Below are 21,791 nucleotides of genomic sequence, written 5' to 3'. Positions count from 1 at the left end.
TCAACACAATGCAACCTTCCAAAATAGAATTCTGACATCAAGAATTCCGTCTATAGTACATTTGAGTGCACCTGTCATTTTCTCAGTCTCTGTGTATGCATGGAGCAAGATATAGGCTCATGGATTTAAGAATGAGAGGATATCATGAGACAGCAATCTCCACCTACGGCCATACTACCTTGACAGCGCCCGATCCCGTCAGATCTCGGAAGCTAAGCAGGGTGAGGCTTGATTAGTACTGGGTTGGGAGACTGCCTGGGAATACCAGGTGCTGTAGGGGTTTTTATTTTTCGCTTCCCTAATGAAAATATACATGGCATTCCTCGCAGCAAATGAAAATGTTTCATTTCTTGCTACTTTTTTCCCGCAGTGGCAAAGAAATCTATCGTTTTTTCCTCTGAAAGTTCAACACAATGCAACCTTCCAAAATAGAATTCTGACATCAAGAATTCCGTCTATAGTACATTTGAGTGCACCTGTCATTTTCTCAGTCTCTGTGTATGCATGGAGCAAGATATAGGCTCATGGATTTAAGAATGAGAGGATATCATGAGACAGCAACCTCCACCTACGGCCATACTACCTTGACAGCGCCCGATCCCGTCAGATCTCGGAAGCTAAGCAGGGTGAGGCTTGATTAGTACTGGGTTGGGAGACTGCCTGGGAATACCAGGTGCTGTAGGGGTTTTTATTTTTCGCTTCCCTAATGAAAATATACATGGCATTCCTCGCAGCAAATGAAAATGTTTCATTTCTTGCTACTTTTTTCCCGCAGTGGCAAAGAAATCTATCGTTTTTTCCTCTGAAAGTTCAACACAATGCAACCTTCCAAAATAGAATTCTGACATCAAGAATTCCGTCTATAGTACATTTGAGTGCACCTGTCATTTTCTCAGTCTCTGTGTATGCATGGAGCAAGATATAGGCTCATGGATTTAAGAATGAGAGGATATCATGAGACAGCAATCTCCACCTACGGCCATACTACCTTGACAGCGCCCGATCCCGTCAGATCTCGGAAGCTAAGCAGGGTGAGGCTTGATTAGTACTGGGTTGGGAGACTGCCTGGGAATACCAGGTGCTGTAGGGGTTTTTATTTTTCGCTTCCCTAATGAAAATATACATGGCATTCCTCGCAGCAAATGAAAATGTTTCATTTCTTGCTACTTTTTTCCCGCAGTGGCAAAGAAATATATCGTTTTTTCCTCTGAAAGTTCAACACAATGCAACCTTCCAAAATAGAATTCTGACATCAAGAATTCCGTCTATAGTACATTTGAGTGCACCTGTCATTTTCTCAGTCTCTGTGTATGCATGGAGCAAGATATAGGCTCATGGATTTAAGAATGAGAGGATATCATGAGACAGCAATCTCCACCTACGGCCATACTACCTTGACAGCGCCCGATCCCGTCAGATCTCGGAAGCTAAGCAGGGTGAAGCTTGATTAGTACTGGGTTGGGAGACTGCCTGGGAATACCAGGTGCTGTAGGGGTTTTTATTTTTCGCTTCCCTAATGAAAATATACATGGCATTCCTCGCAGCAAATGAAAATGTTTCATTTCTTGCTACTTTTTTCCCGCAGTGGCAAAGAAATATATCGTTTTTTCCTCTGAAAGTTCAACACAATGCAACCTTCCAAAATAGAATTCTGACACCTGTCATTTTCTCAGTCTCTGTGTATGCATGGAGCAAGATATAGGCTCATGGATTTAAGAATGAGAGGATATCATGAGACAGCAATCTCCACCTACGGCCATACTACCTTGACAGCGCCCGATCCCGTCAGATCTCGGAAGCTAAGCAGGGTGAGGCTTGATTAGTACTGGGTTGGGAGACTGCCTGGGAATACCAGGTGCTGTAGGGGTTTTTATTTTTCGCTTCCCTAATGAAAATATACATGGCATTCCTCGCAGCAAATGAAAATGTTTCATTTCTTGCTACTTTTTTCCCGGAGTGGCAAAGAAATATATTGTTTTTTCCTCTGAAAGTTCAACACAATGCAACCTTCCAAAATAGAATTCTGACATCAAGAATTCCGTCTATAGTATATTTGAGTGCACCTGTCATTTTCTCAGTCTCTGATTTAATTTCTCCATTTAAGGTAATTCTTCAAGAATGTATTTTTTTAACGGTCACAATAATACACTTATGCCTCCCATGTCATTTAGAAATATATCATACAGGCCTCAGAACACTCAGCATGTTATATGGTGAGCTTGTGGCTCACAGATTTGGGGTGTGCAGTGTTCAAGCTGATACTTGGAAGAGATAGTGAGTTCAAATCCAAACAGGAGGAGGTTGAATATAGGCACCTCTGAAATTTTTTTTACTACTTTTTTCCCGCAGTGGCAAAGAAATCTATCGTTTTTTCCTCTGAAAGTTCAACACAATGCAACCTTCCAAAATAGAATTCTGACATCAAGAATTCCGTCTATAGTACATTTGAGTGCACCTGTCATTTTCTCAGTCTCTGTGTATGCATGGAGCAAGATATAGGCTCATGGATTTAAGAATGAGAGGATATCATGAGACAGCAACCTCCACCTACGGCCATACTACCTTGACAGCGCCCGATCCCGTCAGATCTCGGAAGCTAAGCAGGGTGAGGCTTGATTAGTACTGGGTTGGGAGACTGCCTGGGAATACCAGGTGCTGTAGGGGTTTTTATTTTTCGCTTCCCTAATGAAAATATACATGGCATTCCTCGCAGCAAATGAAAATGTTTCATTTCTTGCTACTTTTTTCCCGCAGTGGCAAAGAAATCTATCGTTTTTTCCTCTGAAAGTTCAACACAATGCAACCTTCCAAAATAGAATTCTGACATCAAGAATTCCGTCTATAGTACATTTGAGTGCACCTGTCATTTTCTCAGTCTCTGTGTATGCATGGAGCAAGATATAGGCTCATGGATTTAAGAATGAGAGGATATCATGAGACAGCAATCTCCACCTACGGCCATACTACCTTGACAGCGCCCGATCCCGTCAGATCTCGGAAGCTAAGCAGGGTGAGGCTTGATTAGTACTGGGTTGGGAGACTGCCTGGGAATACCAGGTGCTGTAGGGGTTTTTATTTTTCGCTTCCCTAATGAAAATATACATGGCATTCCTCGCAGCAAATGAAAATGTTTCATTTCTTGCTACTTTTTTCCCGCAGTGGCAAAGAAATATATCGTTTTTTCCTCTGAAAGTTCAACACAATGCAACCTTCCAAAATAGAATTCTGACATCAAGAATTCCGTCTATAGTACATTTGAGTGCACCTGTCATTTTCTCAGTCTCTGTGTATGCATGGAGCAAGATATAGGCTCATGAATTTAAGAATGAGAGGATATCATGAGACAGCAATCTCCACCTACGGCCATACTACCTTGACAGCGCCCGATCCTGTCAGTTCTCGGAAGCTAAGCAGGGTGAAGCTTGATTAGTACTGGGTTGGGAGACTGCCTGGGAATACCAGGTGCTGTAGGGGTTTTTATTTTTCGCTTCCCTAATGAAAATATACATGGCATTCCTCGCAGCAAATGAAAATGTTTCATTTCTTGCTACTTTTTTCCCGCAGTGGCAAAGAAATATATCGTTTTTTCCTCTGAAAGTTCAACACAATGCAACCTTCCAAAATAGAATTCTGACACCTGTCATTTTCTCAGTCTCTGTGTTTGCATGGAGCAAGATATAGGCTCATGGATTTAAGAATGAGAGGATATCATGAGACTGCAATCTCCACCTACGGCCATACTACCTTGACAGCGCCCGATCCCGTCAGATCTCGGAAGCTAAGCAGGGTGAGGCTTGATTAGTACTGGGTTGGGAGACTGCCTGGGAATACCAGGTGCTGTAGGGGTTTTTATTTTTCGCTTCCCTAATGAAAATATACATGGCATTCCTCGCAGCAAATGAAAATGTTTCATTTCTTGCTACTTTTTTCCCGGAGTGGCAAAGAAATATATTGTTTTTTCCTCTGAAAGTTCAACACAATGCAACCTTCCAAAATAGAATTCTGACATCAAGAATTCCGTCTATAGTACATTTGAGTGCACCTGTCATTTTCTCAGTCTCTGTGTATGCATGGAGCAAGATATAGGCTCATGGATTTAAGAATGAGAGGATATCATGAGACAGCAACCTCCACCTACGGCCATACTACCTTGACAGCGCCCGATCCCGTCAGATCTCGGAAGCTAAGCAGGGTGAGGCTTGATTAGTACTGGGTTGGGAGACTGCCTGGGAATACCAGGTGCTGTAGGGGTTTTTATTTTTCGCTTCCCTAATGAAAATATACATGGCATTCCTCGCAGCAAATGAAAATGTTTCATTTCTTGCTACTTTTTTCCCGCAGTGGCAAAGAAATCTATCGTTTTTTCCTCTGAAAGTTCAACACAATGCAACCTTCCAAAATAGAATTCTGACATCAAGAATTCCGTCTATAGTACATTTGAGTGCACCTGTCATTTTCTCAGTCTCTGTGTATGCATGGAGCAAGATATAGGCTCATGGATTTAAGAATGAGAGGATATCATGAGACAGCAATCTCCACCTACTGCCATACTACCTTGACAGCGCCCGATCCCGTCAGATCTCGGAAGCTAAGCAGGGTGAGGCTTGATTAGTACTGGGTTGGGAGACTGCCTGGGAATACCAGGTGCTGTAGGGGTTTTTATTTTTCGCTTCCCTAATGAAAATATACATGGCATTCCTCGCAGCAAATGAAAATGTTTCATTTCTTGCTACTTTTTTCCCGCAGTGGCAAAGAATTATATCGTTTTTTCCTCTGAAAGTTCAACACAATGCAACCTTCCAAAATAGAATTCTGACATCAAGAATTCCGTCTATAGTACATTTGAGTGCACCTGTCATTTTCTCAGTCTCTGTGTATGCATGGAGCAAGATATAGGCTCATGGATTTAAGAATGAGAGGATATCATGAGACAGCAATCTCCACCTACGGCCATACTACCTTGACAGCGCCCGATCCCGTCAGATCTCGGAAGCTAAGCAGGGTGAAGCTTGATTAGTACTGGGTTGGGAGACTGCCTGGGAATACCAGGTGCTGTAGGGGTTTTTATTTTTCGCTTCCCTAATGAAAATATACATGGCATTCCTCGCAGCAAATGAAAATGTTTCATTTCTTGCTACTTTTTTCCCGCAGTGGCAAAGAAATATATCGTTTTTTCCTCTGAAAGTTCAACACAATGCAACCTTCCAAAATAGAATTCTGACACCTGTCATTTTCTCAGTCTCTGTGTATGCATGGAGCAAGATATAGGCTCATGGATTTAAGAATGAGAGGATATCATGAGACAGCAATCTCCACCTACGGCCATACTACCTTGACAGCGCCCGATCCCGTCAGATCTCGGAAGCTAAGCAGGGTGAGGCTTGATTAGTACTGGGTTGGGAGACTGCCTGGGAATACCAGGTGCTGTAGGGGTTTTTATTTTTCGCTTCCCTAATGAAAATATACATGGCATTCCTCGCAGCAAATGAAAATGTTTCATTTCTTGCTACTTTTTTCCCGCAGTGGCAAAGAAATATATCGTTTTTTCCTCTGAAAGTTCAACACAATGCAACCTTCCAAAATAGAATTCTGACATCAAGAATTCCGTCTATAGTACATTTGAGTGCACCTGTCATTTTCTCAGTCTCTGTGTATGCATGGAGCAAGATATAGGCTCATGGATTTAAGAATGAGAGGATATCATGAGACAGCAATCTCCACCTACGGCCATACTACCTTGAAAGCGCCCGATCCCGTCAGATCTCGGAAGCTAAGCAGGGTGAGGCTTGATTAGTACTGGGTTGGGAGACTGCCTGGGAATACCAGGTGCTGTGGGTGTTTTTATTTTTTGCTTCCCTAATGAAAATATACATGGCATTCCTTGCAGCAAATGAAAATGTTTCATTTTTTACTACTTTTTTCCCGCAGTGGCAAAGAAATATATCGTTTTTTCCTCAGAAAGTTCAACACAATGCAACCTTCCAAAATAGAATTCTGACATCAAGAATTCCGTCTATAGTACATTTGAGTGCACCTGTCATTTTCTCAGTCTCTGTGTATGCATGGAGCAAGATATAGGCTCATGGATTTAAGAATGAGAGGATATCATGAGACAGCAATCTCCACCTACGGCCATACTACCTTGAAAGCGCCCGATCCCGTCAGATCTCGGAAGCTAAGCAGGGTGAGGCTTGATTAGTACTGGGTTGGGAGACTGCCTGGGAATACCAGGTGCTGTGGGTGTTTTTATTTTTTGCTTCCCTAATGAAAATATACATGGCATTCCTTGCAGCAAATGAAAATGTTTCATTTTTTACTACTTTTTTCCCGCAGTGGCAAAGAAATCTATCGTTTTTTCCTCTGAAAGTTCAACACAATGCAACCTTCCAAAATAGAATTCTGACATCAAGAATTCCGTCTATAGTACATTTGAGTGCACCTGTCATTTTCTCAGTCTCTGTGTATGCATGGAGCAAGATATAGGCTCATGGATTTAAGAATGAGAGGATATCATGAGACAGCAATCTCCACCTACGGCCATACTACCTTGACAGCGCCCGATCCCGTCAGATCTCGGAAGCTAAGCAGGGTGAGGCTTGATTAGTACTGGGTTGGGAGACTGCCTGGGAATACCAGGTGCTGTAGGGGTTTTTATTTTTCGCTTCCCTAATGAAAATATACATGGCATTCCTCGCAGCAAATGAAAATGTTTCATTTCTTGCTACTTTTTTCCCGCAGTGGCAAAGAAATATATCGTTTTTTCCTCTGAAAGTTCAACACAATGCAACCTTCCAAAATAGAATTCTGACATCAAGAATTCCGTCTATAGTACATTTGAGTGCACCTGTCATTTTCTCAGTCTCTGTGTATGCATGGAGCAAGATATAGGCTCATGGATTTAAGAATGAGAGGATATCATGAGACAGCAATCTCCACCTACGGCCATACTACCTTGAAAGCGCCCGATCCCGTCAGATCTCGGAAGCTAAGCAGGGTGAGGCTTGATTAGTACTGGGTTGGGAGACTGCCTGGGAATACCAGGTGCTGTGGGTGTTTTTATTTTTTGCTTCCCTAATGAAAATATACATGGCATTCCTTGCAGCAAATGAAAATGTTTCATTTTTTACTACTTTTTTCCCGCAGTGGCAAAGAAATATATCGTTTTTTCCTCAGAAAGTTCAACACAATGCAACCTTCCAAAATAGAATTCTGACATCAAGAATTCCGTCTATAGTACATTTGAGTGCACCTGTCATTTTCTCAGTCTCTGTGTATGCATGGAGCAAGATATAGGCTCATGGATTTAAGAATGAGAGGATATCATGAGACAGCAATCTCCACCTACGGCCATACTACCTTGAAAGCGCCCGATCCCGTCAGATCTCGGAAGCTAAGCAGGGTGAGGCTTGATTAGTACTGGGTTGGGAGACTGCCTGGGAATACCAGGTGCTGTGGGTGTTTTTATTTTTTGCTTCCCTAATGAAAATATACATGGCATTCCTTGCAGCAAATGAAAATGTTTCATTTTTTACTACTTTTTTCCCGCAGTGGCAAAGAAATATATCGTTTTTTCCTCAGAAAGTTCAACACAATGCAACCTTCCAAAATAGAATTCTGACATCAAGAATTCCGTCTATAGTACATTTGAGTGCACCTGTCATTTTCTCAGTCTCTGTGTATGCATGGAGCAAGATATAGGCTCATGGATTTAAGAATGAGAGGATATCATGAGACAGCAATCTCCACCTACGGCCATACTACCTTGACAGCGCCCGATCCCGTCAGATCTCGGAAGCTAAGCAGGGTGAGGCTTGATTAGTACTGGGTTGGGAGACTGCCTGGGAATACCAGGTGCTGTAGGGGTTTTTATTTTTCGCTTCCCTAATGAAAATATACATGGCATTCCTCGCAGCAAATGAAAATGTTTCATTTCTTGCTACTTTTTTCCCGCAGTGGCAAAGAAATATATCGTTTTTTCCTCTGAAAGTTCAACACAATGCAACCTTCCAAAATAGAATTCTGACATCAAGAATTCCGTCTATAGTACATTTGAGTGCACCTGTCATTTTCTCAGTCTCTGTGTATGCATGGAGCAAGATATAGGCTCATGGATTTAAGAATGAGAGGATATCATGAGACAGCAATCTCCACCTACGGCCATACTACCTTGAAAGCGCCCGATCCCGTCAGATCTCGGAAGCTAAGCAGGGTGAGGCTTGATTAGTACTGGGTTGGGAGACTGCCTGGGAATACCAGGTGCTGTGGGTGTTTTTATTTTTTGCTTCCCTAATGAAAATATACATGGCATTCCTTGCAGCAAATGAAAATGTTTCATTTTTTACTACTTTTTTCCCGCAGTGGCAAAGAAATATATCGTTTTTTCCTCAGAAAGTTCAACACAATGCAACCTTCCAAAATAGAATTCTGACATCAAGAATTCCGTCTATAGTACATTTGAGTGCACCTGTCATTTTCTCAGTCTCTGTGTATGCATGGAGCAAGATATAGGCTCATGGATTTAAGAATGAGAGGATATCATGAGACAGCAATCTCCACCTACGGCCATACTACCTTGAAAGCGCCCGATCCCGTCAGATCTCGGAAGCTAAGCAGGGTGAGGCTTGATTAGTACTGGGTTGGGAGACTGCCTGGGAATACCAGGTGCTGTAGGGGTTTTTATTTTTCGCTTCCCTAATGAAAATATACATGGCATTCCTCGCAGCAAATGAAAATGTTTCATTTCTTGCTACTTTTTTCCCGGAGTGGCAAAGAAATATATTGTTTTTTCCTCTGAAAGTTCAACACAATGCAACCTTCCAAAATAGAATTCTGACATCAAGAATTCCGTCTATAGTACATTTGAGTGCACCTGTCATTTTCTCAGTCTCTGTGTATGCATGGAGCAAGATATAGGCTCATGGATTTAAGAATGAGAGGATATCATGAGACAGCAATCTCCACCTACGGCCATACTACCTTGACAGCGCCCGATCCCGTCAGATCTCGGAAGCTAAGCAGGGTGAGGCTTGATTAGTACTGGGTTGGGAGACTGCCTGGGAATACCAGGTGCTGTAGGGGTTTTTATTTTTCGCTTCCCTAATGAAAATATACATGGCATTCCTCGCAGCAAATGAAAATGTTTCATTTCTTGCTACTTTTTTCCCGCAGTGGCAAAGAAATATATCGTTTTTTCCTCTGAAAGTTCAACACAATGCAACCTTCCAAAATAGAATTCTGACATCAAGAATTCCGTCTATAGTACATTTGAGTGCACCTGTCATTTTCTCAGTCTCTGTGTATGCATGGAGCAAGATATAGGCTCATGGATTTAAGAATGAGAGGATATCATGAGACAGCAATCTCCACCTACGGCCATACTACCTTGAAAGCGCCCGATCCCGTCAGATCTCGGAAGCTAAGCAGGGTGAGGCTTGATTAGTACTGGGTTGGGAGACTGCCTGGGAATACCAGGTGCTGTGGGTGTTTTTATTTTTTGCTTCCCTAATGAAAATATACATGGCATTCCTTGCAGCAAATGAAAATGTTTCATTTTTTACTACTTTTTTCCCGCAGTGGCAAAGAAATATATCGTTTTTTCCTCAGAAAGTTCAACACAATGCAACCTTCCAAAATAGAATTCTGACATCAAGAATTCCGTCTATAGTACATTTGAGTGCACCTGTCATTTTCTCAGTCTCTGTGTATGCATGGAGCAAGATATAGGCTCATGGATTTAAGAATGAGAGGATATCATGAGATTGCAATCTCCACCTACGGCCATACTACCTTGACAGCGCCCGATCCCGTCAGATCTCGGAAGCTAAGCAGGGTGAGGCTTGATTAGTACTGGGTTGGGAGACTGCCTGGGAATACCAGGTGCTGTAGGGGTTTTTATTTTTCGCTTCCCTAATGAAAATATACATGGCATTCCTCGCAGCAAATGAAAATGTTTCATTTCTTGCTACTTTTTTCCCGCAGTGGCAAAGAAATATATTGTTTTTTCCTCTGAAAGTTCAACACAATGCAACCTTCCAAAATAGAATTCTGACATCAAGAATTCCGTCTATAGTATATTTGAGTGCACCTGTCATTTTCTCAGTCTCTGATTTAATTTCTCCATTTAAGGTAATTCTTCAAGAATGTATTTTTTTAACGGTCACAATAATACACTTATGCCTCCCATGTCATTTAGAAATATATCATACAGGCCTCAGAACACTCAGCATGTTATATGGTGGGCTTGTGGCTCACAGAGTTGGGATGTGCAGTGTTCAAGCTGATACTTGGAAGAGATAGTGAGTTCAAATCCAAACAGTAGGAGGTTGAATATAGGCACCTCTGAAATTTTTTACTACTTTTTTCCCGCAGTGGCAAAGAAATCTATCGTTTTTTCCTCTGAAAGTTCAACACAATGCAACCTTCCAAAATAGAATTCTGACATCAAGAATTCCGTCTATAGTACATTTGAGTGCACCTGTCATTTTCTCAGTCTCTGTGTATGCATGGAGCAAGATATAGGCTCATGGATTTAAGAATGAGAGGATATCATGAGACAGCAATCTCCACCTACGGCCATACTACCTTGAAAGCGCCCGATCCCGTCAGATCTCGGAAGCTAAGCAGGGTGAGGCTTGATTAGTACTGGGTTAGGAGACTGCCTGGGAATACCAGGTGCTGTGGGTGTTTTTATTTTTTGCTTCCCTAATGAAAATATACATGGCATTCCTTGCAGCAAATGAAAATGTTTCATTTTTTACTACTTTTTTCCCGCAGTGGCAAAGAAATATATCGTTTTTTCCTCAGAAAGTTCAACACAATGCAACCTTCCAAAATAGAATTCTGACATCAAGAATTCCGTCTATAGTACATTTGAGTGCACCTGTCATTTTCTCAGTCTCTGTGTATGCATGGAGCAAGATATAGGCTCATGGATTTAAGAATGAGAGGATATCATGAGACAGCAATCTCCACCTACGGCCATACTACCTTGAAAGCGCCCGATCCCGTCAGATCTCGGAAGCTAAGCAGGGTGAGGCTTGATTAGTACTGGGTTAGGAGACTGCCTGGGAATACCAGGTGCTGTGGGTGTTTTTATTTTTTGCTTCCCTAATGAAAATATACATGGCATTCCTTGCAGCAAATGAAAATGTTTCATTTTTTACTACTTTTTTCCCGCAGTGGCAAAGAAATATATCGTTTTTTCCTCAGAAAGTTCAACACAATGCAACCTTCCAAAATAGAATTCTGACATCAAGAATTCCGTCTATAGTACATTTGAGTGCACCTGTCATTTTCTCAGTCTCTGTGTATGCATGGAGCAAGATATAGGCTCATGGATTTAAGAATGAGAGGATATCATGAGACAGCAATCTCCACCTACGGCCATACTACCTTGAAAGCGCCCGATCCCGTCAGATCTCGGAAGCTAAGCAGGGTGAGGCTTGATTAGTACTGGGTTGGGAGACTGCCTGGGAATACCAGGTGCTGTGGGTGTTTTAATTTTTTGCTTCCCTAATGAAAATATACATGGCATTCCTTGCAGCAAATGAAAATGTTTCATTTTTTACTACTTTTTTCCCGCAGTGGCAAAGAAATATATCGTTTTTTCCTCAGAAAGTTCAACACAATGCAACCTTCCAAAATAGAATTCTGACATCAAGAATTCCGTCTATAGTACATTTGAGTGCACCTGTCATTTTCTCAGTCTCTGTGTATGCATGGAGCAAGATATAGGCTCATGGATTTAAGAATGAGAGGATATCATGAGACAGCAATCTCCACCTACGGCCATACTACCTTGAAAGCGCCCGATCCCGTCAGATCTCGGAAGCTAAGCAGGGTGAGGCTTGATTAGTACTGGGTTGGGAGACTGCCTGGGAATACCAGGTGCTGTAGGGGTTTTTATTTTTCGCTTCCCTAATGAAAATATACATGGCATTCCTCGCAGCAAATGAAAATGTTTCATTTCTTGCTACTTTTTTCCCGGAGTGGCAAAGAAATATATTGTTTTTTCCTCTGAAAGTTCAACACAATGCAACCTTCCAAAATAGAATTCTGACATCAAGAATTCCGTCTATAGTACATTTGAGTGCACCTGTCATTTTCTCAGTCTCTGTGTATGCATGGAGCAAGATATAGGCTCATGGATTTAAGAATGAGAGGATATCATGAGACAGCAATCTCCACCTACGGCCATACTACCTTGACAGCGCCCGATCCCGTCAGATCTCGGAAGCTAAGCAGGGTGAGGCTTGATTAGTACTGGGTTGGGAGACTGCCTGGGAATACCAGGTGCTGTAGGGGTTTTTATTTTTCGCTTCCCTAATGAAAATATACATGGCATTCCTCGCAGCAAATGAAAATGTTTCATTTCTTGCTACTTTTTTCCCGCAGTGGCAAAGAAATATATCGTTTTTTCCTCTGAAAGTTCAACACAATGCAACCTTCCAAAATAGAATTCTGACATCAAGAATTCCGTCTATAGTACATTTGAGTGCACCTGTCATTTTCTCAGTCTCTGTGTATGCATGGAGCAAGATATAGGCTCATGGATTTAAGAATGAGAGGATATCATGAGACAGCAATCTCCACCTACGGCCATACTACCTTGACAGCGCCCGATCCCGTCAGATCTCGGAAGCTAAGCAGGGTGAGGCTTGATTAGTACTGGGTTGGGAGACTGCCTGGGAATACCAGGTGCTGTAGGGGTTTTTATTTTTCGCTTCCCTAATGAAAATATACATGGCATTCCTCGCAGCAAATGAAAATGTTTCATTTCTTGCTACTTTTTTCCCGCAGTGGCAAAGAAATATATCGTTTTTTCCTCTGAAAGTTCAACACAATGCAACCTTCCAAAATAGAATTCTGACATCAAGAATTCCGTCTATAGTACATTTGAGTGCACCTGTCATTTTCTCAGTCTCTGTGTATGCATGGAGCAAGATATAGGCTCATGGATTTAAGAATGAGAGGATATCATGAGACAGCAATCTCCACCTACGGCCATACTACCTTGACAGCGCCCGATCCCGTCAGATCTCGGAAGCTAAGCAGGGTGAGGCTTGATTAGTACTGGGTTGGGAGACTGCCTGGGAATACCAGGTGCTGTAGGGGTTTTTATTTTTCGCTTCCCTAATGAAAATATACATGGCATTCCTCGCAGCAAATGAAAATGTTTCATTTCTTGCTACTTTTTTCCCGCAGTGGCAAAGAAATATATCGTTTTTTCCTCTGAAAGTTCAACACAATGCAACCTTCCAAAATAGAATTCTGACATCAAGAATTCCGTCTATAGTACATTTGAGTGCACCTGTCATTTTCTCAGTCTCTGTGTATGCATGGAGCAAGATATAGGCTCATGGATTTAAGAATGAGAGGATATCATGAGACAGCAATCTCCACCTACGGCCATACTACCTTGACAGCGCCCGATCCCGTCAGATCTCGGAAGCTAAGCAGGGTGAGGCTTGATTAGTACTGGGTTGGGAGACTGCCTGGGAATACCAGGTGCTGTAGGGGTTTTTATTTTTCGCTTCCCTAATGAAAATATACATGGCATTCCTCGCAGCAAATGAAAATGTTTCATTTCTTGCTACTTTTTTCCCGGAGTGGCAAAGAAATATATTGTTTTTTCCTCTGAAAGTTCAACACAATGCAACCTTCCAAAATAGAATTCTGACATCAAGAATTCCGTCTATAGTATATTTGAGTGCACCTGTCATTTTCTCAGTCTCTGATTTAATTTCTCCATTTAAGGTAATTCTTCAAGAATGTATTTTTTTAACGGTCACAATAATACACTTATGCCTCCCATGTCATTTAGAAATATATCATACAGGCCTCAGAACACTCAGCATGTTATATGGTGGGCTTGTGGCTCACAGAGTTGGGGTGTGCAGTGTTCAAGCTGATACTTGGAAGAGATAGTGAGTTCAAATCCAAACAGTAGGAGGTTGAATATAGGCACCTCTGAAATTTTTTACTACTTTTTTCCCGCAGTGGCAAAGAAATCTATCGTTTTTTCCTCTGAAAGTTCAACACAATGCAACCTTCCAAAATAGAATTCTGACATCAAGAATTCCGTCTATAGTACATTTGAGTGCACCTGTCATTTTCTCAGTCTCTGTGTATGCATGGAGCAAGATATAGGCTCATGGATTTAAGAATGAGAGGATATCATGAGACAGCAATCTCCACCTACGGCCATACTACCTTGAAAGCGCCCGATCCCGTCAGATCTCGGAAGCTAAGCAGGGTGAGGCTTGATTAGTACTGGGTTAGGAGACTGCCTGGGAATACCAGGTGCTGTGGGTGTTTTTATTTTTTGCTTCCCTAATGAAAATATACATGGCATTCCTTGCAGCAAATGAAAATGTTTCATTTTTTACTACTTTTTTCCCGCAGTGGCAAAGAAATATATCGTTTTTTCCTCAGAAAGTTCAACACAATGCAACCTTCCAAAATAGAATTCTGACATCAAGAATTCCGTCTATAGTACATTTGAGTGCACCTGTCATTTTCTCAGTCTCTGTGTATGCATGGAGCAAGATATAGGCTCATGGATTTAAGAATGAGAGGATATCATGAGACAGCAATCTCCACCTACGGCCATACTACCTTGAAAGCGCCCGATCCCGTCAGATCTCGGAAGCTAAGCAGGGTGAGGCTTGATTAGTACTGGGTTGGGAGACTGCCTGGGAATACCAGGTGCTGTGGGTGTTTTAATTTTTTGCTTCCCTAATGAAAATATACATGGCATTCCTTGCAGCAAATGAAAATGTTTCATTTTTTACTACTTTTTTCCCGCAGTGGCAAAGAAATATATCGTTTTTTCCTCAGAAAGTTCAACACAATGCAACCTTCCAAAATAGAATTCTGACATCAAGAATTCCGTCTATAGTACATTTGAGTGCACCTGTCATTTTCTCAGTCTCTGTGTATGCATGGAGCAAGATATAGGCTCATGGATTTAAGAATGAGAGGATATCATGAGACAGCAATCTCCACCTACGGCCATACTACCTTGAAAGCGCCCGATCCCGTCAGATCTCGGAAGCTAAGCAGGGTGAGGCTTGATTAGTACTGGGTTAGGAGACTGCCTGGGAATACCAGGTGCTGTGGGTGTTTTTATTTTTTGCTTCCCTAATGAAAATATACATGGCATTCCTTGCAGCAAATGAAAATGTTTCATTTTTTACTACTTTTTTCCCGCAGTGGCAAAGAAATATATCGTTTTTTCCTCAGAAAGTTCAACACAATGCAACCTTCCAAAATAGAATTCTGACATCAAGAATTCCGTCTATAGTACATTTGAGTGCACCTGTCATTTTCTCAGTCTCTGTGTATGCATGGAGCAAGATATAGGCTCATGGATTTAAGAATGAGAGGATATCATGAGACAGCAATCTCCACCTACGGCCATACTACCTTGAAAGCGCCCGATCCCGTCAGATCTCGGAAGCTAAGCAGGGTGAGGCTTGATTAGTACTGGGTTGGGAGACTGCCTGGGAATACCAGGTGCTGTGGGTGTTTTAATTTTTTGCTTCCCTAATGAAAATATACATGGCATTCCTTGCAGCAAATGAAAATGTTTCATTTTTTACTACTTTTTTCCCGCAGTGGCAAAGAAATATATCGTTTTTTCCTCAGAAAGTTCAACACAATGCAACCTTCCAAAATAGAATTCTGACATCAAGAATTCCGTCTATAGTACATTTGAGTGCACCTGTCATTTTCTCAGTCTCTGTGTATGCATGGAGCAAGATATAGGCTCATGGATTTAAGAATGAGAGGATATCATGAGACAGCAATCTCCACCTACGGCCATACTACCTTGAAAGCGCCCGATCCCGTCAGATCTCGGAAGCTAAGCAGGGTGAGGCTTGATTAGTACTGGGTTGGGAGACTGCCTGGGAATACCAGGTGCTGTAGGGGTTTTTATTTTTCGCTTCCCTAATGAAAATATACATGGCATTCCTCGCAGCAAATGAAAATGTTTCATTTCTTGCTACTTTTTTCCCGCAGTGGCAAAGAAATATATCGTTTTTTCCTCTGAAAGTTCAACACAATGCAACCTTCCAAAATAGAATTCTGACATCAAGAATTCCGTCTATAGTACATTTGAGTGCACCTGTCATTTTCTCAGTCTCTGTGTATGCATGGAGCAAGATATAGGCTCATGGATTTAAGAATGAGAGGATATCATGAGACAGCAATCTCCACCTACGGCCATACTACCTTGAAAGCGCCCGATCCCGTCAGATCTCGGAAGCTAAGCAGGGTGAGGCTTGATTAGTACTGGGTTGGGAGACTGCCTGGGAATACCAGGTGCTGTGGGTGTTTTTATTTTTTGCTTCCCTAATGAAAATATACATGGCATTCCTTGCAGCAAATGAAAATGTTTCATTTTTTACTACTTTTTTCCCGCAGTGGCAAAGAAATATATCGTTTTTTCCTCAGAAAGTTCAACACAATGCAACCTTCCAAAATAGAATTCTGACATCAAGAATTCCGTCTATAGTACATTTGAGTGCACCTGTCATTTTCTCAGTCTCTGTGTATGCATGGAGCAAGATATAGGCTCATGGATTTAAGAATGAGAGGATATCATGAGACAGCAATCTCCACCTACGGCCATACTACCTTGACAGCGCCCGATCCCGTCAGATCTCGGAAGCTAAGCAGGGTGAGGCTTGATTAGTACTGGGTTGGGAGACTGCCTGGGAATACCAGGTGCTGTAGGGGTTTTTATTTTTCGCTTCCCTAATGAAAATATACATGGCATTCCTCGCAGCAAATGAAAATGTTTCATTTCTTGCTACTTTTTTCCCGCAGTGGCAAAGAAATATATCGTTTTTTCCTCTGAAAGTTCAACACAATGCAACCTTCCAAAATAGAATTCTGACATCAAGAATTCCGTCTATAGTACATTTGAGTGCACCTGTCATTTTCTCAGTCTCTGTGTATGCATGGAGCAAGATATAGGCTCATGGATTTAAGAATGAGAGGATATCATGAGACAGCAATCTCCACCTACGGCCATACTACCTTGAAAGCGCCCGATCCCGTCAGATCTCGGAAGCTAAGCAGGGTGAGGCTTGATTAGTACTGGGTTGGGAGACTGCCTGGGAATACCAGGTGCTGTGGGTGTTTTTATTTTTTGCTTCCCTAATGAAAATATACATGGCATTCCTTGCAGCAAATGAAAATGTTTCATTTTTTACTACTTTTTTCCCGCAGTGGCAAAGAAATATATCGTTTTTTCCTCAGAAAGTTCAACACAATGCAACCTTCCAAAATAGAATTCTGACATCAAGAATTCCGTCTATAGTACATTTGAGTGCACCTGTCATTTTCTCAGTCTCTGTGTATGCATGGAGCAAGATATAGGCTCATGGATTTAAGAATGAGAGGATATCATGAGACAGCAATCTCCACCTACGGCCATACTACCTTGAAAGCGCCCGATCCCGTCAGATCTCGGAAGCTAAGCAGGGTGAGGCTTGATTAGTACTGGGTTGGGAGACTGCCTGGGAATACCAGGTGCTGTGGGTGTTTTTATTTTTTGCTTCCCTAATGAAAATATACATGGCATTCCTTGCAGCAAATGAAAATGTTTCATTTTTTACTACTTTTTTCCCGCAGTGGCAAAGAAATATATCGTTTTTTCCTCAGAAAGTTCAACACAATGCAACCTTCCAAAATAGAATTCTGACATCAAGAATTCCGTCTATAGTACATTTGAGTGCACCTGTCATTTTCTCAGTCTCTGTGTATGCATGGAGCAAGATATAGGCTCATGGATTTAAGAATGAGAGGATATCATGAGACAGCAATCTCCACCTACGGCCATACTACCTTGAAAGCGCCCGATCCCGTCAGATCTCGGAAGCTAAGCAGGGTGAGGCTTGATTAGTACTGGGTTAGGAGACTGCCTGGGAATACCAGGTGCTGTGGGTGTTTTTATTTTTTGCTTCCCTAATGAAAATATACATGGCATTCCTTGCAGCAAATGAAAATGTTTCATTTTTTACTACTTTTTTCCCGCAGTGGCAAAGAAATATATCGTTTTTTCCTCAGAAAGTTCAACACAATGCAACCTTCCAAAATAGAATTCTGACATCAAGAATTCCGTCTATAGTACATTTGAGTGCACCTGTCATTTTCTCAGTCTCTGTGTATGCATGGAGCAAGATATAGGCTCATGGATTTAAGAATGAGAGGATATCATGAGACAGCAATCTCCACCTACGGCCATACTACCTTGAAAGCGCCCGATCCCGTCAGATCTCGGAAGCTAAGCAGGGTGAGGCTTGATTAGTACTGGGTTGGGAGACTGCCTGGGAATACCAGGTGCTGTGGGTGTTTTTATTTTTTGCTTCCCTAATGAAAATATACATGGCATTCCTTGCAGCAAATGAAAATGTTTCATTTTTTACTACTTTTTTCCCGCAGTGGCAAAGAAATATATCGTTTTTTCCTCTGAAAGTTCAACACAATGCAACCTTCCAAAATAGAATTCTGACATCAAGAATTCCGTCTATAGTACATTTGAGTGCACCTGTCATTTTCTCAGTCTCTGTGTATGCATGGAGCAAGATATAGGCTCATGGATTTAAGAATGAGAGGATATCATGAGACAGCAATCTCCACCTACGGCCATACTACCTTGAAAGCGCCCGATCCCGTCAGATCTCGGAAGCTAAGCAGGGTGAGGCTTGATTAGTACTGGGTTGGGAGACTGCCTGGGAATACCAGGTGCTGTAGGGGTTTTTATTTTTCGCTTCCCTAATGAAAATATACATGGCATTCCTCGCAGCAAATGAAAATGTTTCATTTCTTGCTACTTTTTTCCCGGAGTGGCAAAGAAATATATTGTTTTTTCCTCTGAAAGTTCAACACAATGCAACCTTCCAAAATAGAATTCTGACATCAAGAATTCCGTCTATAGTACATTTGAGTGCACCTGTCATTTTCTCAGTCTCTGTGTATGCATGGAGCAAGATATAGGCTCATGGATTTAAGAATGAGAGGATATCATGAGACAGCAATCTCCACCTACGGCCATACTACCTTGACAGCGCCCGATCCCGTCAGATCTCGGAAGCTAAGCAGGGTGAGGCTTGATTAGTACTGGGTTGGGAGACTGCCTGGGAATACCAGGTGCTGTAGGGGTTTTTATTTTTCGCTTCCCTAATGAAAATATACATGGCATTCCTCGCAGCAAATGAAAATGTTTCATTTCTTGCTACTTTTTTCCCGCAGTGGCAAAGAAATATATCGTTTTTTCCTCTGAAAGTTCAACACAATGCAACCTTCCAAAATAGAATTCTGACATCAAGAATTCCGTCTATAGTACATTTGAGTGCACCTGTCATTTTCTCAGTCTCTGTGTATGCATGGAGCAAGATATAGGCTCATGGATTTAAGAATGAGAGGATATCATGAGACAGCAATCTCCACCTACGGCCATACTACCTTGAAAGCGCCCGATCCCGTCAGATCTCGGAAGCTAAGCAGGGTGAGGCTTGATTAGTACTGGGTTGGGAGACTGCCTGGGAATACCAGGTGCTGTGGGTGTTTTTATTTTTTGCTTCCCTAATGAAAATATACATGGCATTCCTTGCAGCAAATGAAAATGTTTCATTTTTTACTACTTTTTTCCCGCAGTGGCAAAGAAATATATCGTTTTTTCCTCAGAAAGTTCAACACAATGCAACCTTCCAAAATAGAATTCTGACATCAAGAATTCCGTCTATAGTACATTTGAGTGCACCTGTCATTTTCTCAGTCTCTGTGTATGCATGGAGCAAGATATAGGCTCATGGATTTAAGAATGAGAGGATATCATGAGACAGCAATCTCCACCTACGGCCATACTACCTTGACAGCGCCCGATCCCGTCAGATCTCGGAAGCTAAGCAGGGTGAGGCTTGATTAGTACTGGGTTGGGAGACTGCCTGGGAATACCAGGTGCTGTAGGGGTTTTTATTTTTCGCTTCCCTAATGAAAATATACATGGCATTCCTCGCAGCAAATGAAAATGTTTCATTTCTTGCTACTTTTTTCCCGCAGTGGCAAAGAAATATATCGTTTTTTCCTCTGAAAGTTCAACACAATGCAACCTTCCAAAATAGAATTCTGACATCAAGAATTCCGTCTATAGTACATTTGAGTGCACCTGTCATTTTCTCAGTCTCTGTGTATGCATGGAGCAAGATATAGGCTCATGGATTTAAGAATGAGAGGATATCATGAGACAGCAATCTCCACCTACGGCCATACTACCTTGAAAGCGCCCGATCCCGTCAGATCTCGGAAGCTAAGCAGGGTGAGGCTTGATTAGTACTGGGTTGGGAGACTGCCTGGGAATACCAGGTGCTGTGGGTGTTTTTATTTTTTGCTTCCCTAATGAAAATATACATGGCATTCCTTGCAGCAAATGAAAATGTTTCATTTTTTACTACTTTTTTCCCGCAGTGGCAAAGAAATATATCGTTTTTTCCTCAGAAAGTTCAACACAATGCAACCTTCCAAAATAGAATTCTGACATCAAGAATTCCGTCTATAGTACATTTGAGTGCACCTGTCATTTTCTCAGTCTCTGTGTATGCATGGAGCAAGATATAGGCTCATGGATTTAAGAATGAGAGGATATCATGAGACAGCAATCTCCACCTACGGCCATACTACCTTGAAAGCGCCCGATCCCGTCAGATCTCGGAAGCTAAGCAGGGTGAGGCTTGATTAGTACTGGGTTGGGAGACTGCCTGGGAATACCAGGTGCTGTGGGTGTTTTTATTTTTTGCTTCCCTAATGAAAATATACATGGCATTCCTTGCAGCAAATGAAAATGTTTCATTTTTTACTACTTTTTTCCCGCAGTGGCAAAGAAATATATCGTTTTTTCCTCAGAAAGTTCAACACAATGCAACCTTCCAAAATAGAATTCTGACATCAAGAATTCCGTCTATAGTACATTTGAGTGCACCTGTCATTTTCTCAGTCTCTGTGTATGCATGGAGCAAGATATAGGCTCATGGATTTAAGAATGAGAGGATATCATGAGACAGCAATCTCCACCTACGGCCATACTACCTTGAAAGCGCCCGATCCCGTCAGATCTCGGAAGCTAAGCAGGGTGAGGCTTGATTAGTACTGGGTTGGGAGACTGCCTGGGAATACCAGGTGCTGTAGGGGTTTTTATTTTTCGCTTCCCTAATGAAAATATACATGGCATTCCTCGCAGCAAATGAAAATGTTTCATTTCTTGCTACTTTTTTCCCGGAGTGGCAAAGAAATATATTGTTTTTTCCTCTGAAAGTTCAACACAATGCAACCTTCCAAAATAGAATTCTGACATCAAGAATTCCGTCTATAGTACATTTGAGTGCACCTGTCATTTTCTCAGTCTCTGTGTATGCATGGAGCAAGATATAGGCTCATGGATTTAAGAATGAGAGGATATCATGAGACAGCAATCTCCACCTACGGCCATACTACCTTGACAGCGCCTGATCCCGTCAGATCTCGGAAGCTAAGCAGGGTGAGGCTTGATTAGTACTGGGTTGGGAGACTGCCTGGGAATACCAGGTGCTGTAGGGGTTTTTATTTTTCGCTTCCCTAATGAAAATATACATGGCATTCCTCGCAGCAAATGAAAATGTTTCATTTCTTGCTACTTTTTTCCCGCAGTGGCAAAGAAATATATCGTTTTTTCCTCTGAAAGTTCAACACAATGCAACCTTCCAAAATAGAATTCTGACATCAAGAATTCCGTCTATAGTACATTT

The 21,791-nt window shown here is 41.8% G+C and overlaps 50 non-coding genes and 1 pseudogene across 50 annotated transcripts; all 51 read left to right on the top strand.

The window, feature by feature from the left end:
- Positions 1-161: 161 nt before the first annotated feature.
- On the top strand, positions 162-280 carry LOC142479885 (5S ribosomal RNA). Its single transcript, XR_012794551.1, has one exon. It is a non-coding gene; the product is annotated as a 5S ribosomal RNA (ribosomal RNA).
- Positions 281-566: 286 nt separating this feature from the next.
- LOC142479884 (5S ribosomal RNA) lies at positions 567-685 on the top strand. Its single transcript, XR_012794550.1, has one exon. It is a non-coding gene; the product is annotated as a 5S ribosomal RNA (ribosomal RNA).
- Positions 686-971: 286 nt separating this feature from the next.
- LOC142479882 (5S ribosomal RNA) lies at positions 972-1,090 on the top strand. Its single transcript, XR_012794548.1, has one exon. It is a non-coding gene; the product is annotated as a 5S ribosomal RNA (ribosomal RNA).
- A 286-nt stretch (positions 1,091-1,376) lies between these two features.
- LOC142480392 (5S ribosomal RNA) lies at positions 1,377-1,495 on the top strand. Its single transcript, XR_012795039.1, has one exon. It is a non-coding gene; the product is annotated as a 5S ribosomal RNA (ribosomal RNA).
- A 253-nt stretch (positions 1,496-1,748) lies between these two features.
- LOC142479881 (5S ribosomal RNA) lies at positions 1,749-1,867 on the top strand. The gene has a single exon (XR_012794547.1). It is a non-coding gene; the product is annotated as a 5S ribosomal RNA (ribosomal RNA).
- A 678-nt stretch (positions 1,868-2,545) lies between these two features.
- LOC142479880 (5S ribosomal RNA) lies at positions 2,546-2,664 on the top strand. The gene has a single exon (XR_012794546.1). It is a non-coding gene; the product is annotated as a 5S ribosomal RNA (ribosomal RNA).
- A 286-nt stretch (positions 2,665-2,950) lies between these two features.
- Positions 2,951-3,069, top strand: LOC142479879 (5S ribosomal RNA). The gene has a single exon (XR_012794545.1). It is a non-coding gene; the product is annotated as a 5S ribosomal RNA (ribosomal RNA).
- A 286-nt stretch (positions 3,070-3,355) lies between these two features.
- Positions 3,356-3,474, top strand: LOC142480532 (5S ribosomal RNA; annotated as a pseudogene).
- Positions 3,475-3,727: 253 nt separating this feature from the next.
- Positions 3,728-3,846, top strand: LOC142479878 (5S ribosomal RNA). The gene has a single exon (XR_012794544.1). It is a non-coding gene; the product is annotated as a 5S ribosomal RNA (ribosomal RNA).
- A 286-nt stretch (positions 3,847-4,132) lies between these two features.
- On the top strand, positions 4,133-4,251 carry LOC142479877 (5S ribosomal RNA). Its single transcript, XR_012794543.1, has one exon. It is a non-coding gene; the product is annotated as a 5S ribosomal RNA (ribosomal RNA).
- A 286-nt stretch (positions 4,252-4,537) lies between these two features.
- LOC142480338 (5S ribosomal RNA) lies at positions 4,538-4,656 on the top strand. The gene has a single exon (XR_012794987.1). It is a non-coding gene; the product is annotated as a 5S ribosomal RNA (ribosomal RNA).
- A 286-nt stretch (positions 4,657-4,942) lies between these two features.
- Positions 4,943-5,061, top strand: LOC142480391 (5S ribosomal RNA). The gene has a single exon (XR_012795038.1). It is a non-coding gene; the product is annotated as a 5S ribosomal RNA (ribosomal RNA).
- A 253-nt stretch (positions 5,062-5,314) lies between these two features.
- LOC142479876 (5S ribosomal RNA) lies at positions 5,315-5,433 on the top strand. Its single transcript, XR_012794542.1, has one exon. It is a non-coding gene; the product is annotated as a 5S ribosomal RNA (ribosomal RNA).
- A 286-nt stretch (positions 5,434-5,719) lies between these two features.
- Positions 5,720-5,838, top strand: LOC142480640 (5S ribosomal RNA). Its single transcript, XR_012795132.1, has one exon. It is a non-coding gene; the product is annotated as a 5S ribosomal RNA (ribosomal RNA).
- A 286-nt stretch (positions 5,839-6,124) lies between these two features.
- LOC142480639 (5S ribosomal RNA) lies at positions 6,125-6,243 on the top strand. Its single transcript, XR_012795131.1, has one exon. It is a non-coding gene; the product is annotated as a 5S ribosomal RNA (ribosomal RNA).
- Positions 6,244-6,529: 286 nt separating this feature from the next.
- On the top strand, positions 6,530-6,648 carry LOC142479875 (5S ribosomal RNA). The gene has a single exon (XR_012794541.1). It is a non-coding gene; the product is annotated as a 5S ribosomal RNA (ribosomal RNA).
- A 286-nt stretch (positions 6,649-6,934) lies between these two features.
- LOC142480638 (5S ribosomal RNA) lies at positions 6,935-7,053 on the top strand. The gene has a single exon (XR_012795130.1). It is a non-coding gene; the product is annotated as a 5S ribosomal RNA (ribosomal RNA).
- Positions 7,054-7,339: 286 nt separating this feature from the next.
- LOC142480637 (5S ribosomal RNA) lies at positions 7,340-7,458 on the top strand. The gene has a single exon (XR_012795129.1). It is a non-coding gene; the product is annotated as a 5S ribosomal RNA (ribosomal RNA).
- Positions 7,459-7,744: 286 nt separating this feature from the next.
- Positions 7,745-7,863, top strand: LOC142479874 (5S ribosomal RNA). The gene has a single exon (XR_012794540.1). It is a non-coding gene; the product is annotated as a 5S ribosomal RNA (ribosomal RNA).
- A 286-nt stretch (positions 7,864-8,149) lies between these two features.
- LOC142480636 (5S ribosomal RNA) lies at positions 8,150-8,268 on the top strand. The gene has a single exon (XR_012795128.1). It is a non-coding gene; the product is annotated as a 5S ribosomal RNA (ribosomal RNA).
- A 286-nt stretch (positions 8,269-8,554) lies between these two features.
- On the top strand, positions 8,555-8,673 carry LOC142480932 (5S ribosomal RNA). Its single transcript, XR_012795413.1, has one exon. It is a non-coding gene; the product is annotated as a 5S ribosomal RNA (ribosomal RNA).
- A 286-nt stretch (positions 8,674-8,959) lies between these two features.
- On the top strand, positions 8,960-9,078 carry LOC142479873 (5S ribosomal RNA). Its single transcript, XR_012794539.1, has one exon. It is a non-coding gene; the product is annotated as a 5S ribosomal RNA (ribosomal RNA).
- A 286-nt stretch (positions 9,079-9,364) lies between these two features.
- LOC142480634 (5S ribosomal RNA) lies at positions 9,365-9,483 on the top strand. The gene has a single exon (XR_012795126.1). It is a non-coding gene; the product is annotated as a 5S ribosomal RNA (ribosomal RNA).
- A 286-nt stretch (positions 9,484-9,769) lies between these two features.
- Positions 9,770-9,888, top strand: LOC142479870 (5S ribosomal RNA). The gene has a single exon (XR_012794537.1). It is a non-coding gene; the product is annotated as a 5S ribosomal RNA (ribosomal RNA).
- Positions 9,889-10,564: 676 nt separating this feature from the next.
- Positions 10,565-10,683, top strand: LOC142480966 (5S ribosomal RNA). The gene has a single exon (XR_012795446.1). It is a non-coding gene; the product is annotated as a 5S ribosomal RNA (ribosomal RNA).
- A 286-nt stretch (positions 10,684-10,969) lies between these two features.
- Positions 10,970-11,088, top strand: LOC142480850 (5S ribosomal RNA). The gene has a single exon (XR_012795334.1). It is a non-coding gene; the product is annotated as a 5S ribosomal RNA (ribosomal RNA).
- Positions 11,089-11,374: 286 nt separating this feature from the next.
- On the top strand, positions 11,375-11,493 carry LOC142480633 (5S ribosomal RNA). Its single transcript, XR_012795125.1, has one exon. It is a non-coding gene; the product is annotated as a 5S ribosomal RNA (ribosomal RNA).
- A 286-nt stretch (positions 11,494-11,779) lies between these two features.
- Positions 11,780-11,898, top strand: LOC142480931 (5S ribosomal RNA). The gene has a single exon (XR_012795412.1). It is a non-coding gene; the product is annotated as a 5S ribosomal RNA (ribosomal RNA).
- Positions 11,899-12,184: 286 nt separating this feature from the next.
- Positions 12,185-12,303, top strand: LOC142479869 (5S ribosomal RNA). The gene has a single exon (XR_012794536.1). It is a non-coding gene; the product is annotated as a 5S ribosomal RNA (ribosomal RNA).
- Positions 12,304-12,589: 286 nt separating this feature from the next.
- Positions 12,590-12,708, top strand: LOC142479868 (5S ribosomal RNA). The gene has a single exon (XR_012794535.1). It is a non-coding gene; the product is annotated as a 5S ribosomal RNA (ribosomal RNA).
- Positions 12,709-12,994: 286 nt separating this feature from the next.
- LOC142479867 (5S ribosomal RNA) lies at positions 12,995-13,113 on the top strand. Its single transcript, XR_012794534.1, has one exon. It is a non-coding gene; the product is annotated as a 5S ribosomal RNA (ribosomal RNA).
- A 286-nt stretch (positions 13,114-13,399) lies between these two features.
- LOC142479866 (5S ribosomal RNA) lies at positions 13,400-13,518 on the top strand. Its single transcript, XR_012794533.1, has one exon. It is a non-coding gene; the product is annotated as a 5S ribosomal RNA (ribosomal RNA).
- Positions 13,519-14,194: 676 nt separating this feature from the next.
- LOC142480730 (5S ribosomal RNA) lies at positions 14,195-14,313 on the top strand. The gene has a single exon (XR_012795223.1). It is a non-coding gene; the product is annotated as a 5S ribosomal RNA (ribosomal RNA).
- A 286-nt stretch (positions 14,314-14,599) lies between these two features.
- LOC142480632 (5S ribosomal RNA) lies at positions 14,600-14,718 on the top strand. The gene has a single exon (XR_012795124.1). It is a non-coding gene; the product is annotated as a 5S ribosomal RNA (ribosomal RNA).
- Positions 14,719-15,004: 286 nt separating this feature from the next.
- On the top strand, positions 15,005-15,123 carry LOC142480617 (5S ribosomal RNA). Its single transcript, XR_012795110.1, has one exon. It is a non-coding gene; the product is annotated as a 5S ribosomal RNA (ribosomal RNA).
- A 286-nt stretch (positions 15,124-15,409) lies between these two features.
- LOC142480631 (5S ribosomal RNA) lies at positions 15,410-15,528 on the top strand. Its single transcript, XR_012795123.1, has one exon. It is a non-coding gene; the product is annotated as a 5S ribosomal RNA (ribosomal RNA).
- A 286-nt stretch (positions 15,529-15,814) lies between these two features.
- Positions 15,815-15,933, top strand: LOC142480930 (5S ribosomal RNA). The gene has a single exon (XR_012795411.1). It is a non-coding gene; the product is annotated as a 5S ribosomal RNA (ribosomal RNA).
- A 286-nt stretch (positions 15,934-16,219) lies between these two features.
- Positions 16,220-16,338, top strand: LOC142480630 (5S ribosomal RNA). The gene has a single exon (XR_012795122.1). It is a non-coding gene; the product is annotated as a 5S ribosomal RNA (ribosomal RNA).
- Positions 16,339-16,624: 286 nt separating this feature from the next.
- On the top strand, positions 16,625-16,743 carry LOC142479865 (5S ribosomal RNA). Its single transcript, XR_012794532.1, has one exon. It is a non-coding gene; the product is annotated as a 5S ribosomal RNA (ribosomal RNA).
- A 286-nt stretch (positions 16,744-17,029) lies between these two features.
- LOC142480629 (5S ribosomal RNA) lies at positions 17,030-17,148 on the top strand. The gene has a single exon (XR_012795121.1). It is a non-coding gene; the product is annotated as a 5S ribosomal RNA (ribosomal RNA).
- A 286-nt stretch (positions 17,149-17,434) lies between these two features.
- LOC142480627 (5S ribosomal RNA) lies at positions 17,435-17,553 on the top strand. Its single transcript, XR_012795120.1, has one exon. It is a non-coding gene; the product is annotated as a 5S ribosomal RNA (ribosomal RNA).
- A 286-nt stretch (positions 17,554-17,839) lies between these two features.
- LOC142479740 (5S ribosomal RNA) lies at positions 17,840-17,958 on the top strand. Its single transcript, XR_012794409.1, has one exon. It is a non-coding gene; the product is annotated as a 5S ribosomal RNA (ribosomal RNA).
- A 286-nt stretch (positions 17,959-18,244) lies between these two features.
- On the top strand, positions 18,245-18,363 carry LOC142480626 (5S ribosomal RNA). The gene has a single exon (XR_012795119.1). It is a non-coding gene; the product is annotated as a 5S ribosomal RNA (ribosomal RNA).
- A 286-nt stretch (positions 18,364-18,649) lies between these two features.
- On the top strand, positions 18,650-18,768 carry LOC142480929 (5S ribosomal RNA). The gene has a single exon (XR_012795410.1). It is a non-coding gene; the product is annotated as a 5S ribosomal RNA (ribosomal RNA).
- Positions 18,769-19,054: 286 nt separating this feature from the next.
- LOC142479864 (5S ribosomal RNA) lies at positions 19,055-19,173 on the top strand. The gene has a single exon (XR_012794531.1). It is a non-coding gene; the product is annotated as a 5S ribosomal RNA (ribosomal RNA).
- Positions 19,174-19,459: 286 nt separating this feature from the next.
- Positions 19,460-19,578, top strand: LOC142480625 (5S ribosomal RNA). The gene has a single exon (XR_012795118.1). It is a non-coding gene; the product is annotated as a 5S ribosomal RNA (ribosomal RNA).
- A 286-nt stretch (positions 19,579-19,864) lies between these two features.
- On the top strand, positions 19,865-19,983 carry LOC142479863 (5S ribosomal RNA). The gene has a single exon (XR_012794530.1). It is a non-coding gene; the product is annotated as a 5S ribosomal RNA (ribosomal RNA).
- Positions 19,984-20,269: 286 nt separating this feature from the next.
- On the top strand, positions 20,270-20,388 carry LOC142480624 (5S ribosomal RNA). The gene has a single exon (XR_012795117.1). It is a non-coding gene; the product is annotated as a 5S ribosomal RNA (ribosomal RNA).
- A 286-nt stretch (positions 20,389-20,674) lies between these two features.
- LOC142480622 (5S ribosomal RNA) lies at positions 20,675-20,793 on the top strand. The gene has a single exon (XR_012795115.1). It is a non-coding gene; the product is annotated as a 5S ribosomal RNA (ribosomal RNA).
- Positions 20,794-21,079: 286 nt separating this feature from the next.
- On the top strand, positions 21,080-21,198 carry LOC142480928 (5S ribosomal RNA). Its single transcript, XR_012795409.1, has one exon. It is a non-coding gene; the product is annotated as a 5S ribosomal RNA (ribosomal RNA).
- Positions 21,199-21,484: 286 nt separating this feature from the next.
- LOC142480269 (5S ribosomal RNA) lies at positions 21,485-21,603 on the top strand. The gene has a single exon (XR_012794922.1). It is a non-coding gene; the product is annotated as a 5S ribosomal RNA (ribosomal RNA).
- The last annotated feature ends 188 nt before the right edge of the window (positions 21,604-21,791 follow it).

The sequence above is a fragment of the Ascaphus truei genome, unplaced genomic scaffold, assembly GCF_040206685.1.
Source record: "Ascaphus truei isolate aAscTru1 unplaced genomic scaffold, aAscTru1.hap1 HAP1_SCAFFOLD_242, whole genome shotgun sequence".
Taxonomy (NCBI): Eukaryota; Metazoa; Chordata; class Amphibia; order Anura; family Ascaphidae; genus Ascaphus; species Ascaphus truei.
The sequence above is the reverse complement of the archived record's forward strand: the minus strand, read 5'-3'. Positions and strand labels throughout refer to the sequence as shown.